Consider the following 20,338-nt stretch of genomic DNA (forward strand, 5'->3'; position numbering starts at 1 on the left):
AAGGTGCAGTGTAGTACAACATTCCAGATGTGTCTGTATGACAAGCACCGACTCTGGGGTTAGGCTTGTAATATAATCCCAGTGAACAGCACACAATATGTTGTAGAAGTAGCATGGAAACAGGAAAAATGAAAGGAAGAGGAGAAGGAGGTTTGAGAGGAAAGAAGCCGTGATGCACATAGTATCACATGTCAGAAGGAAAGATGCACCTTAAAGCAATGTGTGATTGTGTGTGTGTGTGTGTGTGTGTGTGTGTGTGTGTGTGTGTGTGTGTGTGTGTGTGTGTGCATGTGTGTGTGTGTGTGCATGTGTGGGCGTGTGTGTGTGTCTGTGTGCATGTGTGTGCATGTGTGCATGTGCGCATCTGCGTGTGTGCATGTGTGTCTGTGTGTGTGTGTGTGTGTGTGTGTGTGTGTGTGCGTGTGTGTGTGTGCATGTACGCGTGTGTGCATGTGCATGTGCTCGCATGTGTGTGTGTGTCTGTGTGTGTGTGTGTGTGTGTGTGTGTGTGTGTGTGTGTGTGTGTGTGTGTGTGTCCACGCGCATCCATACTGGGGGCATTACTTTGATGGTACAAGAACTTTATCACTTTGTAAACAACAATATGCAGATGGTTTGACTGGAATATAAACTAAGAAAAGAATATTGGTTACAACACATGTGCATAGCATGAACAGAGCAGGTACTTCACCATTTTGAGGTCCAAGTAGATAATAGCATGGTCTCTTGTTAGACAAAGGATGACCATATGGTGGTTTGGTGGTTTGGGCCAAAAACAAAGTATGTCTGTAAAGAAGGAAGAAAACAGTGATTGGAAATAATCCTGGATGTAATTCTAGCAAGCAGATTTATCTGCATCCATATTTAGTGGCAGAGAACTAAGATACAGAAGTGGTAGCAGCCTCCCCAGATGTTCCAATGGGACCATGATCACTACTCCGTGCTGGGAACCACTTATGGAGATGGTATATTGTGTCAACTACAGTATCTTGAGAGTGGCCTCAGGGGCAGATATAGCTGTCATACCATGGCATACTAACGCTGTCCATGAATTTAAGCTTTGGGTCCATGTAACCATTTCATCTTCACTGCCATATTGACAAGCAGCCCATGTTGAGGGTTTCATGGAGCTATACTTGCTTCTGCATCATCATCATTCTAAGAAATGATATGTTCCTGGAAACACTGATAATAAGGGAGACATATGACAGAAGAGAGGGCCATCGACTGGATACATTTGCAAAGTACATGGCAACATTGTATATATCATTGCCGTGTCTTGTAGATGTACTATGACCATATAGTTCAATACCACCAGAAGATCCTGCAGTGTTCAAGACCATACTGGCATACCACTCAACCTTTTATAGCAAGAAATCTGGACAAAGCCATAAAAAGAGGGGACAAAGGTCCAAAAAATAGGGACACATTTTAAATATTGCTCTTGCAAACTTAGAAAGTTGATAGAATAACAAATTTTGCATTATCATGAATTTTCTGAAGGTTATGAAGTCTGAAGCTCAAATGTATATCTATATTTTCTGACTTTAACCCTCTATGATTTGCCAGAAAATCACAATTTTATGAGAAATAGATAAAAAATATGACGCAAAAATCTGGACATTCTGCAAAAGTCTGTACAGTGGAGAGGTATGCATACCAGTACAGGATAGACTCAATTATGCACGCTATTACATATGTGTAATACAAACCAGAGTCATGCTGTCATGGAAACAGTACGCTATAACCTATACCATGCATCCCTGCAAATACATGACAACTCAACACCATCAAGGAATTCCAGCAACATTACAGGTTGTAATTCACAAACCATGCATACCTGTGCAATAGATAATCCCCACTAAAAATAAATACACATAACAATGACGTTTACAATAATTGTGTAATGAATGATAATATGTAAATCATGTATGTCATTACAAATCCAGGTTCACCTCTGACAGAGTGCCTTAGAGCAATATTTAATAGATTACACCAGCATTTAAGTGTGTTATGAATAAATGAAAAACATTTCAATGTCATGGATAAAATAAAAATGCAATAGTGGTCCAGTAGTAAAAAGACAAAGTGATATGATCTTATTGTGGAAGTTACATATTAATGTTGGTACTATTTCAAAACTATTTGAACCACACTTGAATTTCTGCTAACCAGTGAAGTTAACAGGTAAGGATACAGTGGCTAATTTCACCATAATTTTCGAGGATACAGCTCTGCTGCAACGCTTCAATCTCAAAGTGAATTTCTTGTCATTCATGCCTCAAACACATAATATTGTGGTTACAATCGGCGACCTGATCATAATCACCTATATTCTACATGGGCTGTCAGTACATATATAGCTAAACTTCCTTAAGTTACACTACATAACAAAGTGCTTTGGAGTGCTCATGCAACACTAGCAAACTAAGAATATTACAGTTCACAGCACAAAACCCTGAATGGACTAAATCATTGCTTGCCTTCTTCTTCTTCTTCTTCTTTCGGCTGCTCCCATTAGGGGTCACCACAGCAGATCAGCTGTTTCCATTTCTTCCTGTCCTCTGCATCTTGCTCTGTCACACCAACTACCTGCATGTCCTCTCTCACCACATCCATAAACCTTATCTTAGGCCTTCCTCTTTTCCTGTTACCTGGCAGCTTCATCCTTAGCATCTTTTTCGCAATATACTCTGCATCCCTCCTCAGCACATGTCCAAACCAATGTAATTTTGCCTCTCTGGCTTTGTCTCCAAACCTTCCAACCTGGGCTGACCCTCTAATATACTTATTCCTAATCCTGTCCATCCTCGTCACACCCAGTGCAAATCTTAACATCTGCAACTCTGCCATGTCAAGCTCTGACTCCTTCCTTTTTGTCTCCAACCCATATAACATAGCTGGTCTCACTACTCCTTGAATCATTAAATCACTAGCCCTTAAATCATTGCTTGCCTGGTCTGTGTAATAAAGACCAACTGCTGCAGTCAATACAGTGCTCCTGCACACTTTATTCAGAATAGTGGATAATATCCATTTCTTTGGACAATGAGGCTGTACCTAGGGGAACAATTAAATATAATCAGATTGAGACTACCTAGTTGTTACAGTTTGATGTACTATTTTTTTTCTTATTTAGCTGCACGTAAGTGTTATTTAGTATAACATATTTTTGTCTGAGTTGTTCTTTACTTACACTGTACTTGATAAAACATCTTTTTTTAGATAATACTTTCATTTTATCTATGTCCTACTACATATAAGTTGTTTCTACTACTTTACTTTTCTCCTCCTATTGATAATCCTTTATGTTTCCCTTTCCACATCTCCTTCCTGGATTTTTCAACTCCAGGAAGTAAACAAATTATGTAATCTTGTAAATAAGGCAAGTCTCTACCAATGAATATGCTACTGTATTAGGAGCACATGCCCCCATCCTTTCCTTCAAAAGAATAAAGCTCTGTTCATGTTCTGCCATACATCACACTGTTATCTTCAGACCAAACTTTTAATTTGTTGAGATTCTGCTGTTGCTTGAGAGATTATTCCAGTGGAGTTTGCACTATTCTGTGGTCTGCACTAAATATGCCATGTGACTCACATGGATCACGTGGCTCAGAGACTGGCCTATGATGCCCCACATAAAACATTGTGCAGAAAACCTTAGCTCTTGACAGACATCCAGGTGCTGCTGCTTCACAAAGTGAACAAACAGGACACCTTTAGGCCTTTCAACTCTTACCCCATTTTCCATTCACAAATAAACGCACATTTCAAAATTCTAGGAAAATGTAGCTGCTGTCTCAGTGGTCATATATGTTAGCCTCTTCATTCCTTTATTCTGTCTACATAGCTTGCTCAAACTCCATTTTTGATTGTGATTCATTCAGCATGCCAAGTCCAATGCTACTCTATATATAAAACATGTATATACTATCCCCGGTATTCATGAAGTTTGCACCAGGTGCAGGCGTAGCGCAGGTGGTATAACACCAAATATGGCCGCCGAGCAATTCAGGTACGATCCAATTCCATGTGCACTACTAGTGTACGCCAGATCTGTGCAGCTCTCGGCTCATGTATGCTAATCACCCCATGCGCAGTAGTGCAGCATGCAAATGAAGGTACATAGTGATTCATGAAGTGGTGCAGGCATAGCGTAAGCATACAGAAATGTAAACCAAAAAAAAAACAGTTTATATTTCTCCAAACAGAACATCGGAGCCATGAAAGTGGATCAAACTTACGTATTACAAAGTTAACATATGCCAATGGCTAAATATACAGCCAATGGCATAATAAAACACGCACAACACATAAAAAAATAACATTTAATGTCATGGCCACACTAACGCAAAGTACAACCGCAGGGCATGTGTGCGCAAATGGGAACACAAGGAAAATATATACAGATGTCATAAAATTGCAATGTAACACAAATCATGATTTTACCATAATAGTCAATGGTATGCATGCTATACCACAACCAAGGTGCAAGGGTTGCTAAGGGTCTGTGACAGTGTTCGGAGTGGTAACTATGAATTAGTAGTCAATGCCATGCAAATGAGGCAAGTAATACTGAATCGCAAACGTCCCACCGGCCTAAGGATGTACCATATGGTGCAGCGGTACAACACCGAGGAGTGGCCTGGAGGTACACATGACATCAGCAGTGGGGTGTGCCACCGTAGCTGCAAACACATTGGAGCATTGCTAATCCGGGTAGCCCGTTGCTAAGCAAAGCCGTAGAATAGGGGTGTGGATGTAGCCATAGCTTTGCTTAGCTGAGAGCACACATGGTGACCAAAAGCGCGTGTGTATGTGGATGACAACGTGCTTGAAACCCAGTAAATGGCTGCGCACGGCATGCACCACAGCTGAAACAGTAAGGCTACGGGAAGACAATAAGGAAATGCCACAGTAGGGTAATTGGAGTACAACTGAGTAATTAACACCTATTAACTCACAGTGGGTCATTGACGGTAGCTCATAAGGCTGCTAGTAGCAACCTGCAGAACAGGATAGGGGAGGTGCCGGATTGCAAAGAAAAGAGAACTGTCACCGCAGAGCAAAGCAAACCTGCAGTAGATCGGCTATAGAACACATTTCACAACACAATCCTGGGTTGGGAAAGTACAAAACAAGAAAGCAGGCTGCTGGATGCATGCCTGACAATGGGAGGGGAATTGTTATGAAAAGTGAAGGGAAGGGCAAGAGGTGATCCATGGCAGCTAAATGTAATTCAACACCAAAGGCATCACAATAGCAGTATCTGCAGTAAAACACATAAGTAAGATACCCTGCAGCTCTGATTGTACATACACACCCTATGACATCATCAGCTTCCAAAGCACAATAGTATAAAGTGTGAAGACACGTCACACACACTTGTGTATTCCCAAACACTGCATCATTGGTGTAAACAGACAGGGAACTTTTACAATGTACTTGTTGGGAGCTGTCATAGCTGTGATTCATCACCATTTGTTGGAGACTGAAGGAGGTGTGGAAGATGATGCTGACAACCCACCTCAGGCCCTAGAGGAGAAGAATGTTCAGACCAAGGGTAACCTACCAGGGGCTAGATGATCTGGAGATAGTAGAGCATTACAGGGAGGACAGGGACATCATACAGCAAATCACTGAGCTTTGCCAGCCACGCCTCAGAGCCAGAAACAACAGAGGGGAACCCATCCTAGTGGACAGGAAAGTATGTGTAAGCTTGAGAATACTAGCCACAGGTACCTTTCAAAGGCCAACTGGAGATATCATGGGGATCTTACAGGCATCAGCATCCAGGGTACTCCACCAGTTCCTGGAAGCCATGTTACCACATGCCAATGAGCATATATACTTCCCCCGAACTTAGGAGGAGTTGGCCAGCAATATGTGCCTTTTCCACCATGTGGCAGACTACCCGGAGGTACTGGGTGCAATAGACTGCACACACATACATATCAAGTCACCACCTGGTGAGCATGGTAGGCACTACATAAACCGCAAGGGATACCACTCCATCAACTGCCAGGTCATGTGCAATGCCCAGGGCATTATCACGGATGTGTGTGCTGGCAGCCCTGGAAGCTACCATGACTCCCACATCTGGCATGCCTCACAGCTGTACCAGGTATTTGTCTGGGGGGGCCATCCCATATGGCCACCTTGTGGGGGATACTGGCTATGCACTGGAGCTGTGGATGATGACTCCCATCAGAAATGCACACACACCCATATAAGAACGCCATAATGTGGCACACGCACAAACCAGAATCATCATAGAGTATGTGTTTGGGATGCTGAAATCATGGTTCCATTGCTTGGACATATCTGGTGGAGCCTTGCAGTAATCTCTAAGCATGTGTGCCCACATCTTCATAGTATGTGCCATGCTGCATAATATGATCCTGCGGAAACAGCTGCAGCAGGGACATAATGGTGAAGGCCCTCACAGCCCACCGCAATTGCCAAGGGCATCACAGGCACAGAGGGATTCAGACCACGAACACCCTGTGCCAGCCCCAGTAAGCAGATGGAGGCATGCCCAATATGCCCATGCCTTGGCAAAGGGGGAACGTATAACACATACACTGACAGTGTAGGCCCCTATGGACTGACACACTTCTCCACCTGCACACACAGTAAAATGGATGGCACACACACACGACCACCTGTAAATTGTCATGTATAGGTGGTCTATTGTGTGCATCCTACATAGGCAGCCCTCAACTATTGCACACACAACAGCTATTGGTACAAGGTAAGTCAACACCTGAACAGTATATTAATCTAACAGCATGTGTTGATACTGTATGTATAGGTTCCTAGGTACATCGGTAGGTACATGCCTAATTGTCAGAAGCCATTCATAAGCCTAGCCAAAATGTGTCTGCTGTCACCACCCCATTGATTAACTGACTGTCCCTCTGTGGAGCAGAGCCAATTGTGGGATCCCTGGGGTGTAACCACTGTTCCCCACCCACTCTGCAAGGATTTCCTGGTGTGTTAATGAAGGGCTCCATATAATGTAATCAGGGATGCAGTTCCAAAGCATGGGGAGTGCCCATGACAGGTATCTGTCACCCCAGCATTCTCCAGTTATGGTTGTGGCAAGGTGTAGCGTATTACAGTATGTGGCTCACTGTGACATGGATTCCCATAGCTGGAGCACATCCATTAAGCATAACTTGGACATACCATTAATAGGTATCATCCATATGTAAACTAACTGAGTTACACATTTGTTTGCAGTATGGAGGAACAGCCACATACTAAACACCATAACACTTGTACATATCTCAGATGCCCAGTGGTAAAGCCACTGACTGTCTCGTGCATGCTCCTGGTTCTACGACCTGCAAGGGCTGTTACGTAATTCCGATGTCCCGAACAATGGATGTTGAATGCAGGTCATTAGAGCACATTTAAGCACATGTTAGAGGGGTTTTGCGCCAGCAAGTGCCAGTAAGCATCGTTTAAACATGACTACACGGATATGCGCAAAACAGGTCTAACCTTTGCTGAATATCGCTCAGATCATGGGCAAAGCTGCCCAGAACTGCTGAAATGTGTGTTATTCACCCTTGTACTACTAGTGCCTGCTCTGAGAGGTAAAACGACCACTGCCAGGAGTAGAACACAAAACCATGTACATAATTACCTACCACTAAGCTACCTGAGATGTACCAACGGCAGGTGTGTATTGTGACAGGTTAAAACACAACAGGGTAGAGTTCGGGAAATAGTATACACTGCCATGTACCCAACAAAAGGTGTGTTCTCTCTCTTTCTCTCTCTATATATATATATATATATATATATATATATATATATATATATATATATATATAGCTTTACATACCGACACCCGTAATCACGAGGCTTAAAGACCGAATGACCACAGTACCAGAACACTAGAACCACGAGTACTATTATCACGATGTTAAGGGACATTTAGTTAGTGCTTCTGGTGCTGCGGTCTGGGTAGGTACTGTGTTTAAGTGTGTTTCTGATTGCTGTAATGTGTGTACATGTATGTTCTGAGTGTGGTGTGTGTTTCCGGGGGACTGTAATGTGTGTGTGTGTGTGTTTGCTTAGTGTGTCTGTTTGTGCTATCTCAGAGGAAGATTATTACAGTAGGTGTGGTGTGGGGGGCGCAGCCACCCACATGAGGTGTGTATGGGAGCATGGCCACCTGGCCATACGTAGTGTAGGATGGTTTGTTTGGATGTGATGGGTAGCAGTGTGTCTGTGTGTGCATGTGTGTGTTCTGTGTTTGTGTTAGTTCCGGGAGTTTGACTGTCATGAGTTTGAGTGTTCAGTATTGTGGGGTTTGGGAGTCTGTGAATGGTAATGTGGTTGTTGGAAGTATGTGTGTTCCTGAATCCATGGGTATGCCGTATACAGTGGTTGAAGTCTTCAAATATGTGCACAACATGGACCATAGCAGTCACACATTCCTCCACGACTGAACGTTATGAACAAAGGATATGGAGAGTATATATATCTATACACTATTACAAATATATGTTATGGACATGAGCTAAAGATAGGGTTACCACCTGTCCCACCTTGCGAGGGGCAGTCCCTCTATGTGTGGTAGTGTCCTGAGCAAAATGAGTACAAAAACTAATGTCCTACAATCTTGAGACGTTCTGCATGTTCCACATTTAATGTAATGGTTGCATAAAATAGTCATCTGTATCTAAAATACCTACATGTAAACCGTTACAAGAATATAAGCTTTTATATAGGCATATATGTAAAGTTCTATACTTTGTACTGACCGTGGGTATGTATCGGCCTCTAAAATCCGATGTGTGTCCTGCAAATGTCCCACTATGACCATTTGAAAAGGTGGCAACCCAAGCCAAAGAGGTTCAGTCACCAACACAACTCCAGTGAGTGCAAATATCTGTGACAGAAATACACAAGACAGCTTTCATGTAGCAACATTTCATTACATACCGATGTATTTCCGAAGGGATTGAAGGACGAACATCACCTGCATGCTATATAGGAACCAATTAACAATGGCTTAATGAATAAGCCTGCAATAACCATAGTATTAGTCTACTAAATGATATGTCTTCAATTAGGGAAGGAGCCCTCATACATATATGGTATATGTATAAATGCAGTTCCTACACACCTTCATCTGCTATGTACACCCACCTACATCTCCCCCACATCAGAAACAATTGCAATACAGACTATAATAACATCACAAACATCCACTCACTCTATGGCATCTGCAGAAGCCTTAACATACCTTGTGAGAGACACAGTATAATGGCCCTATGTGAAATCGTTGCTGTTGTACAATGGAACATACGCCAATGTTACAGGGTTTGGTTGCAATAATCCCATATCAGATGGCTGATATAACAGCTACACTCACATGTAGAACTACATCCTCTAGCCATTACACACAATCCACAGGAGCCATGAAGTTAAAATATCTCTGTGTGTCTCCATATAGCTGTTGCATTTCATCACAAATAACACATCCAGGCCGTCTTCCTCGAAGGTAGGGCAAAGGGACAGCACCTAAGTGGAGTATTCAATTATACCCCACTGTTGCCATGTAATTGGCTAATGGAGTAGCTGCACAGCTGATGTGTATGTAATTATTTACTCCAGAACACCAATTGCTGGCAGGATACCACATGTTACTGGTATCTACGTATAAAAGGATGGCTTGTCATACATTCAAACCGTATATACATATGAGAAAACCGTTAAAACAGAAAAGGAATACGACTGATACTATCATTAACACAGAATACTAATAAGGTATGTAGAACACTCAGTATGTTAGTGTATGTAGTACCTGTTCTGTATTAATTAAAGTGTACGCAAAGCATATAGTGGGAAAAGGTATTATGTAGTGATGTATTGTTGAACATAGTAATGCTCATAGAAACTGTATGTACTGCTGTGGGCCACAAGGTAAACACCTCATACACCACAAGGGATGCTACATAAGGACTTTAAACACAACAATTCCACTCCAGCTGCTGTCAGTAGCAGGGTTTGTCCAACAAGTACGTGCCATAACAGAGGATAGTATATGTTGATATACTGTAACAGTAGGCATATATATGGGTGTATAACTGAGAATAACATGTCTAAGGTGGTCCTGCTGTGCAATTATGATTTACATTGTGGGATATTGTTGCAAAAATGTGAAATGTACAGTATTGTAGGTAGATATGTCTAACATTTTACATAGCATTACTGTTATATTATGCAAACATCAGGTATGTCTATTGGCATGTACAATACACAATAACAGGATACATAAGACTTGTAGTCACCAGACAGTGTATCAGCATGATAGCTAATTGAAGTGGAAGAGCTAGTCAATTATCCATGCACAAAGGACATGTAATAGCTTCATAGGTTCATAGTTAGGTACTATGCTGTCTGGCCAAGTCCATTCGTAAGCCTAACTACAGTGTTTTCACTTGCGGCACCTCCCTAGGTTAGTGTCCTGTGCCTGTGAACAGCAGAGCCATTTGTTTCCTGTGCCTTTGTACAGCAGAACCACTGCAGTGATCCCTGGTGTACATGTCTGTCTCCCATCCACCCATCAAGGTATCTCTAGAAGAGTGCTAGTGAGGGTCCCTGCCTGATGTACATAGGAATCATGTTCCAAAGCATGGTGAGTGTCTGGGTCAGGAATGTATCCTTCCAGCACGTCCTCGTCATTGTTGCATTTAGGTACATATCCCAGAGCATGTGGCTCTCAGTGGCTTTTGCTTATGTGGAGCATATCCATCAATATTGTTTTGGACATGGGTCTTGTATGTTCAGCAGAGATCACCTCTGAGTACACGGTATGCAAACGAGTACAGTTGCGGTTTCTGTAGTTGGGCTGCATACGTCATCCTTCAGAGGTCAGTAATCATCCTGGTGTGGTAATGTTGTGGTATTTAAAGCCATTGCTGTTGTCTCGTAAAGTACATCCCAAATGGGGTGTTGTACCCTTTAATGTGTTTCATAAGTCATGAGTAGAGAGGTACAATGGCTACCTTTGTTCTGGCTACAAACCCATTAGAGATTAGGGTGGCCACGTAGAAGGATATCCACACCACCCTGGCAATATGGTTATCAAAGGAGTCGATGCTATCTACTTGGGTTCTAAGATCCCTTATTATGTCTTATGTATTTAGGGGACTACCACCTATGTGATAGACCACGGGTGATTGGTGTAATCCAAAGGGGATGTCTATGCACCTTGTGGCATGCAGCTTGAGGCCATGTTATTGACACCAGGTATCTATCCCAGTGACACCCTTATGGAGGGTGTCTGTATCAGCTGGTGAATAAATCATGGCCCCTAGTTTGCAGTCATCTGCAAACCTATTCAGGGTAAGTCCTTTTGTGCTAGCCTGTACCTCAGAGAAGCATATACCGAACATGAGGGGCCCTATGACCGAGGACTGGGGGACGCCAATTGTAACTGATTTACAGTAGGAACTAGGGTATGCTACCTTCACTGTGTGGGTTCTGTCCGTGAGCCACTTTGCATAACATCTCATGATGTAGGGGTTGATGTGCAGGTGGATGTGTATGCTGACAATACCAGAATGGGGAACGGTGTTGAAAGCCTTTGAAAGGTCAAGGTAGGCTATGTGGACCTCCTTACCCTCATCTACTGCCTTGGTAACTGTCTCAAGGGACTCCACCAGGTTTAGGAGGCATGGTCTGGCCCTAACAAATCCAAACTGGGTGGGATCAAAGGTTTGGAGGCCACCTATGTCTCTGTGAATGAGATCCATGATGATGTGCTCCATAGCTTTGCAGAACAGTCTAGTCAGGCATATAGGGTAATAGTTCCCCTGGTCCATTGTGGCACCACCTTTGTGGAGTGTGATAACTGTTGCTGTGTGCCATTCAGGGGCCACAATGCCTGATGCCAGGCTATTAGTGAATATGGTGCCCAAGTGAGGAGCCATTTTGTTCTGAAGTTCATGGAAATTGCAGCCTGGGATGTTGCACGGTCACATGGATTCTGTGTTCCTGGCTTTAGAGAGTGCAGCTTTGAACTGCTTTTTTGTGATTGCAGGGACTCTGCATTGTTCCTGTATAGATATGGGCCCTTTAGGGTGTGAGAGGGATGCCAGGATGTTGCCAATATCAGTTGGTTCTGTAATGCTCGTGTCTAACTGCTGTATGTCAGAGCAGATGTGGGTATCACCATCGAGAGTAGTGACACACCTCTAGAATGCTTTTTGGTAGTCCTTGGAAATAGTCATGGTAATGTTTACATAACTAGCTTTGGAGGATGTGATAGTGATCTCAGATTCCTACTGAGGCTGACCAGGGAGCTCCTCCACTCATGGGTCTGTACTCTACTTTGCAACAGTCTCCTCCTTCTGTTGTACATTATGCCCATGGCAGTAGACCACTAGAGTGGTGTCCGTTTTCTAGTGGGTACCGTCATGGCTCTGTTTGGGATAGCATGATCCATGCAGTCGTGTAAGTGCTAATTAAGTGCAGTTGTGTATGATTCAGCAGTTGTAACTGTATTGTCCATCTGCACGGGTGTCATGACATTTACTACTGCTGTCATAAGAAGCCTGAAGTTGGCTTTATAGAAATATTTTACTGTGTTTTCCATAAAGGGTGTGGTGCCGGGATGTGGATAACAAGGGTGATTAGCATACGTTCGGATCTGACCAATGTGGAGATAACCCCAGGTGTGGAACACCAGTCACACATATTGGTAATGACCAGGTCTAGGATATTGTTGACCCTGGTGGTGGTGTGGATAGGTTGATCCAGCCAATTGGAGGTTATGAATCCCAGAAAGCATTGGCCTAATGTGTCAGTACATGAGTAGGTATCCTAGTTAATGGTGGGGTAGTGTCAGTCACACATCAGTAGTTTCTGTTTGAACCCTACTTTCCAGTACACCAAGAAGTGAGGACCGTTAACCATGAGGTATGGTGTGGAATCTGTAGCAAGCTACAATTTGTATAGCAGTTATGGCCAGAGTTAGCTGCACTTGGATTACCTCTGATGCATTGTGCTAAGCAACCAGCCTGGAGGTGTGGATATCCTTGGGAAATATGGACACACCTCCACCGTGGGTGTTCTGGTCCTGGTTACATGACTGAAAGGTGTGGTATGAGTAATAGCCTGGTAGTGCAGGGGTGCTCTCAGGAGCCTAGAAGCAGGTCCCAGTTACTGCACAGATATTGAAGTGGTCCATTACAAGGAGTGCCTCAGTGTGAGTGCATTTGAGATGAAGATGTCAAGCATTGAGTAGCAATACCCTCAGGTTTTGCTTTCTTGTTCCTGTTATGGTGCTGAATATGTTATGTGAACCATGCCTAAAACAAGCACTATAGGAGCAGCAAGAGCCTTAGACGTTGTCTGTAATCCCAGGGCCGACAGGTGCAGGCCATCTGTGCCAAAGCATCGTGTTCTGTCGACCATGTCATTCAAAGCAGACAGATACTGGATACCCTTGGAATGACACCAGAAGCATAGCCAATTGTTGAAGTAAATAATTCAGTCCTTGTACTGCATTATCAGACTGGACGATTGCCGAATGCTTCTCAGGGCTAGGGCGATATTTTCCTGGGCTACAAGATCGGAACTATTCCATGTCTCTGTACATGTAGTCCAGGAAGGTACATCTCAGGGCATTCACACTAACATGGAGAATGACACAGTCATATTGTACCTGTTGAGGAGTAACTTGAGTGCATAGGTTATGTTGCGGATCCTGTTACCCAACAGGCAGCTGACAGTAACTATCACTTTGTGCAGCCTGCTGAGTGGGACATCAGTGTGACCGCCTATAGAGTCACCTATGACTAGTGTGTTGGGTACGTTATATCACCCTATTGTCTGTGGTTGATGGGCACACTGTGTCTGTGGGCTATAAGTAATTGGCATTGTGTTGGGTGATGGGGGCTGCCTGCATTTCTGCTTTGGAGTTCTCTGTTGTCTAGACAGAGTAGTATTGAAAGGCTCCGCAAATGTTGTAGTCTTACTATGTGTGGCCTGTGGCGGTGGAGATCTAGTGAGACTATGTGATGAGTGTGGTGTGGTGCATACGTTTAACATCCCCACATGATTGTCAGGTTCAGTCTGGGTTGGAGAGAGCTTTACCTCCAGCATGGCTAGATATGTGCATCTCCCACAGGTTGTAGTGTTGTATGCTAGGAGGGGAGTATTGACTGTGTACATGAGACAATTTCTGTATTGCCTCATGATGCCCATATTCATCATATAGACAGGCGATAACACTGGAAATTGACACTTGGACATGCCTGAATATTTAACTATTTCCCACTAGATATGTGAGGAAAGTGTGTACAACAGCTGTTTTACTCTAAGCAAGTGGGAAATGTAAGTACAAACAGTGTTTACCTGTAGGTAATGAGGAGGACTGAGTGCTATAGTAATTAGTAGCTCATGTAGTGCTTACATGTTCTGAACAAGTGCTGAGCATGAATAAGCAATACAGATAGGGTGTTAGATAACATAAACATACTGCCCCCCCCAACAGGTACACAATCATATATCCATGAACACTACAGAGCCCCTGTAACCATAACTATGATGGTACAAAGTGCACTCAGGCTGCATGGGACCTGTCCATATCCCTGGTTGCATCATACACATATGGCAAAACAGTTTGCTCTACACATACACATCATGTAAAACATAGCTTCATGTCAGTCTGTGAAAACATTGAATGGTGCACACCAACAGTTATCACAACCCACAAAGTGGAGACATCACTCATAATGGGAGGCACTGCACTACTACCCTGCTGAGTCTGGTCTGAAAGGCCATGAACCTTAATCAACATATATTTTGTTAGCAGTACAGATGTAGATGATTTCACACTGCATACCATACCTGTGACAGGTCATAGAACATCATCACCCATACTGTGTTCCACCTACACTCAGTATACTAGATGTACCTTTGTATGTCACAGGAGTGTTTTGCCAGTGGACTGTTGACAGAACCAACACTTCAAAAGGTGTCTGAGTAATATGTGCATATCACACCAGTGGCAGCTACAGTAAAACAGGGTTAATTTGTTGTACTCCCCCTCATTGTAGCCCATACTGCACAGACAAATGGGAGGCATATGCCCATGTAAGTATGTGAATGGCTATGACCTAGGAGCAATAGCTAACTTAGTGTTGTGGACAACTTACAGAATGGGCTTTGTGGGTGAGGTGTGTGACATATGTGCACAATCTGACAGCTGCATATTGCATTGTCACCACTAGGTTAATAACCCTGTACCCATGAACTATCACCTAGACAGCATTCAACATAATGGACACTGTGTGTAAGGGATAGTGCTGTGCAGTTTACCTCCCTGAGCTAGTGACGTCACCAAGCCTATTAGGTAATCATAAGAGGCAACCCTAGTCATGACAGGATGCCATCCATGAACATGGAGATCATTGTACAGCCATACTCATCACTCAAGTGACCAATATCGGATCACATATCACCTTTAAGGGGTATTGCCCATGTTTGGATGGGCAACACCAGCCTTCACAATCCTCATATCCACTATGTAGCATGATGCCTACCCTGCATAAAGACATGTCCAGCACTGTGATGTTGGACATGCTACACGTACATATCCTTATCTGAAATACATACATCATGGACATCCACCTTCCTAGTACAAGGATCACCACATGCTGGACAGATCCTTGTGCCATACACATTCGTTACATACTCCTGCCATACTATGCAACCCTGTCCAGCAAAGCTGCACATTTCACCTCTGTCAGACATAGTGTGATGACCACATCGTAGATGTATCATTAACCATCTGGATCAGTTATGTGGCACTGTTTCACCTGGTGCAGGAAACATGGTTGTCAGCTACAGCTAGGTAACCTTACATCCTACACTCATACATGGCCCAGGGCATACAGACTAGTACATGACCTTGGCCGTACATGCTATAATTGATAACCATCCCTGCAAATACCATCCAGCTAGCCAGTGTCCCATGTGTAGCACATGTGCAACACAGGCGATACATGGCAGGATGTTGAACTGATGTACAGTGCCCTGTAGATGTATATGGCAAAACACATGCATGTAAAGGCTTCCGTGTGCATGTCTGCATTGTCACAGGTCATGTCCGTTAAGGCAGTGTATGTGTTGATGTGTGACATATACACAGCATCAAGGTCAACAGCATTAACGTGGACACATCTAGGCATGTGCTGATAGGTAAGAACACCAGTACAGGCAAACAGACATGCCCACATCAAGACAGCATCCACATGAAGTATGAGCAATGTAATCAGGTGATACACATATATAGTGATAATATCCAATCCCCATTGGGTGTCACATGTGTGTGACACAAACATGTCAGTGGTTTCAGTGTCATGAAGATTTGCAAAGACAACTGTTCATATGTAATAAATGTGATACACATGTATGTGCAGCTGTATCTCTGTGCATCTCTGAGATACTGTGACCTGTCTCCATCATTATGTCTTCCAGATATGCCATGAGCAAGGCTCCCAGCCTATATCCACTTGGAGGATGAGGCCCTTATACCTTGCCTCTAAGACAACTATGATGTCTTGTTTAGCCAATGCCATAGCATGCACAGCAGCGTGATGACCTCTGGCAGGAACTTTGCAGGAGGGTTAATGATGTGGGTGGCCATAACCACACATACCAGCAGGTGTGCAGACACTGTACGGACCTGATCAGACATGCGAAACAGCATGCGAATGCAATCACCAGGGAGCAAGTTGCAACAGGTGGTGGGCCACCAACCCAGCCCCCACTCACAAGTACTGAGGAGCTACTGGCCAACCTGGGGACACCGTCAGAACAGCATCCACAAACATTAGCTGCCATTGTGGAGGTGGGTGTCTTTCAACCACTGAGCCTGGAGTTGCCTGGTAATTCACTACTGCACATATAACTATTATATCCCATATAGTTGCATGTGTCACTGTACAATATGTAATGTAACATCATATGCAAGGCATGTATACACACATGCCACATACTATAGTAGCTACCCTGTGTATGCACACGTGCATACTCCATAGTATATCCTATTGTACTGGCGAATGTGTTAACATGCACATTGCACCCTGTAACTGTCATACAGTCGTGGATAATGATCATACTGCTGTGTCTCACCCCTACATAGGTACCTCTAGCATTCCGCAGAGACAGCAGGTCATTGCAGATGAGACAGTTATAAGTATCAGACATGTTAATGTACAGATCTATTCGCCATGTGGCAAGTTAACACATGTACACATAATGTATGGTCCAGTCACAATATACAGGTTGCATCTTTAATCAATCACACTGGCTACCCATGTGCAATACTTAAAAACTAAGTGAAACACCAACATGAAACCTCAGAAACTGTCATTGCTAGATGTGTGCACAGCTGTGCATACAACGGTGGAGGTGTTGTTCAATGTAGGAATACGTACTATACATCAGAACTACACATGTGGGGTTCACAAACAGTACTACACAGTGAGCTGGAGTATGGGCAGCCCACAGGATTCACTATTGTGGAATATTCCCCTGCAATGAGTGCGCACATTGTGATGTGCCATCTGACATGTCCATGACATGTAGTGGTCTGGCTGCAACATTGTCTCACTATCCCATAAAACATACCCCACATACCAAACATACAACCCTTTGTCTGCATAACCCTGTGGACAGTGGAGTATCTGACATCTATGGGTATATGTCATATGGGACAACACAGACATGTGAGATAGATGGCCATCACAACCGTTTGGCCAACACATGTTCACACATGGCCATGGAGTATGGCCAGAGACATGTAGCAACACACAGTAGATGTGATGTGCTTGTGTGTACACCCTGTTGTACATTGGCTATACATGGTCCAACTATAGCCTTTGTTGAATGGTTATATTGCAGATGTGGAACACTGGACATCCTACAAGCTTGTGCACAGCTTGTGGAGGCGTAACTTCATTCGACCACATAAGATGTGTTGAACATCATGACTGTGTCACAGCATAACAGTAGTCACCTGTACAGCATCCACATACATACACAGACAACTACATTAGGCCACAGATACAGTACATTTCCCTTGCTGCTGTTGGACATCACTGTCAGCCATGAACCTCATGTGTGTGGTACACAAATGTCATGTGGGACATGGTGTATTAACAAGTTTGCCATGTGTGGACATGGTTGCCAGGCAGCTAAAATATGTTTGCAGATGTGCAAGGGTGTCATCCGTATATCCTTCAGTGACCTATGTCACACATTACACATCATGGTTTACTGTGCATACACCTCAGCGACGTGGGTCACAATCCACAGTTTATATGTATTGTGTATGTACACAGTCATGGCTATGCACTGTGTGTGTAATCCACACTGTATAGCAATTGAAACATCTCATGATTCCATGCAATGGCACTGTGTTTGTACTTCACACTGTATAGCAATATAGATGTCTCATAATACCCTTCAATGGTCATGCACATCTGATAAAAGTGCATTTTATCTGTAGGGCATACAAACAACACTGCAATGTGACACCATTACACCACTGTACATGTGACAGGACACCATTGTGTCAAACATGTATGCATGTCAATGCACACGTCAGAAGATTACATGTCATACTACATGTTAATGTCAAGGTCATATGCCACACATCAGCCATGTGTACTGTTAACCTGTGCTGTTCCACATAGTGTAACACAGGGATGCATGCTTACTACCATGATTGTGTGAAATGCATGGCTTCTGCTATGATACATGCTGTTGTGTACAACCCAGGGATGTATGATAACTACCACTATTATTGTCTGAGCTGCATGCCGTCTGCTGTATCACATGCATGTTGCATGCCTTCTGTCAAATCACATGCATGGTGTGTGTGTGTGTCTGTGTGTGTGTGTGTGTGTGTGTGTGTGTGTGTGTGTGTGTGTGTGTGTGTTTATGTGTGTGTGTCTGTATTGTAATGTAGAGTCTTTGTTTGCCTTCACAGATGATGTAGGTGCGTTACCCTCCTGCGGTCCATCTGATGTTAGTATCCCCACAGACTCTAGCAGTGATGATGAACATATGCTTGAGGCACAGGCAGGGTTGTCAGGGGCTGAATCCGTGCCATTGGTTGCCGTTCCACTTATATCCCCTTCATCCCCGCACACAGATCTCATGCCAACACATACCCCTTCACCAGTGGCCATAGAGGAAGGACAGTTAGCATGTGGTAGCTTGGAACAGGAACATGTGGTGGCTATGGAAGGTGTGTATTCACACCATGGTGTCAGTCAAATGACTGGAGATTGGCCACACAGGCATGTGGCCAGTGCTGCTCATAGGAGGACCTCTGGCTGACATGCCCCTGCAGGACAGAGCGCAGCAGCTGGTGTCACCAGACGCATGTTTCAGACTGTAATGGCGGCACAGGCACATGCTGAATGGCAGAACAGAGAAGGGCAGAGGCTTCAGAGGGCTGCTATCCATTCTTTAAATGACAACATCCAGGCATTGGCAAATGCTCAACAGCAGATTGCTGATGTTTTAGACAGACGATTGGGTGACATGGTTGGAATCCTTGACCGTGGCATGACAATCCGCGAGCGTGAGCTGTCTGTGCTGGAACATCTGGTAGGAGTGAGGCATAGGGCACATGGACATAGGCCAGCTACGCCACCTGTGCAGGTCTATGTGAATGAGCTACTTCACATGCTCCCATAGCAGCGGTAGCAGCAGCAGTGCAGCTGGTGCTGTGCTGTCCACACCAGGACACAGCAGGCCATGTGGACCTGGCCCTGGATGGTCCAAATGGGGACACGGTTCCAGTGGACATATGTCATCGGACAGTACCCAATCTGCACCTCTGCCTGGTAGTGCCCATGCAACCCCTGGCAGGCACAGGTCACGTGGCCATGCCCGGACACTGTGAGCTGTAAAACCTGGTCTGTACAGTCTGGAGCTGTCACCCTGTGTAGGCCAGACACATGGCAGAACTGTGTGCACACGTACACCCACACACCAGAAACATCTGTAGGGCACCGCAACACTCACATGCATAACAACCACACATGGCTAATTAGATCACAGGCCCTAAACCACACACATGATGTCATCCACTGGTGCAGCCTAGGCCCCTGGCAAACATTATCACCATGTGCATATGATGATGCCTGTGCCGCATCCCTGTCATCCACACCATCGGTGCAGGGACATGCTCATATGGTCTGATGCACAGGGTGAACAGAATAGGGAGATATGTATAGATTACAATTGTTGTGTACTGTTGACATGCAGCAGACATACCATGTAG

This window comes from Protopterus annectens, chromosome 4.part1 (assembly GCF_019279795.1).
Source record: "Protopterus annectens isolate FY-2018-M chromosome 4.part1, PAN1.0, whole genome shotgun sequence".
NCBI classification, from domain to species: Eukaryota; Metazoa; Chordata; order Ceratodontiformes; family Protopteridae; genus Protopterus; species Protopterus annectens.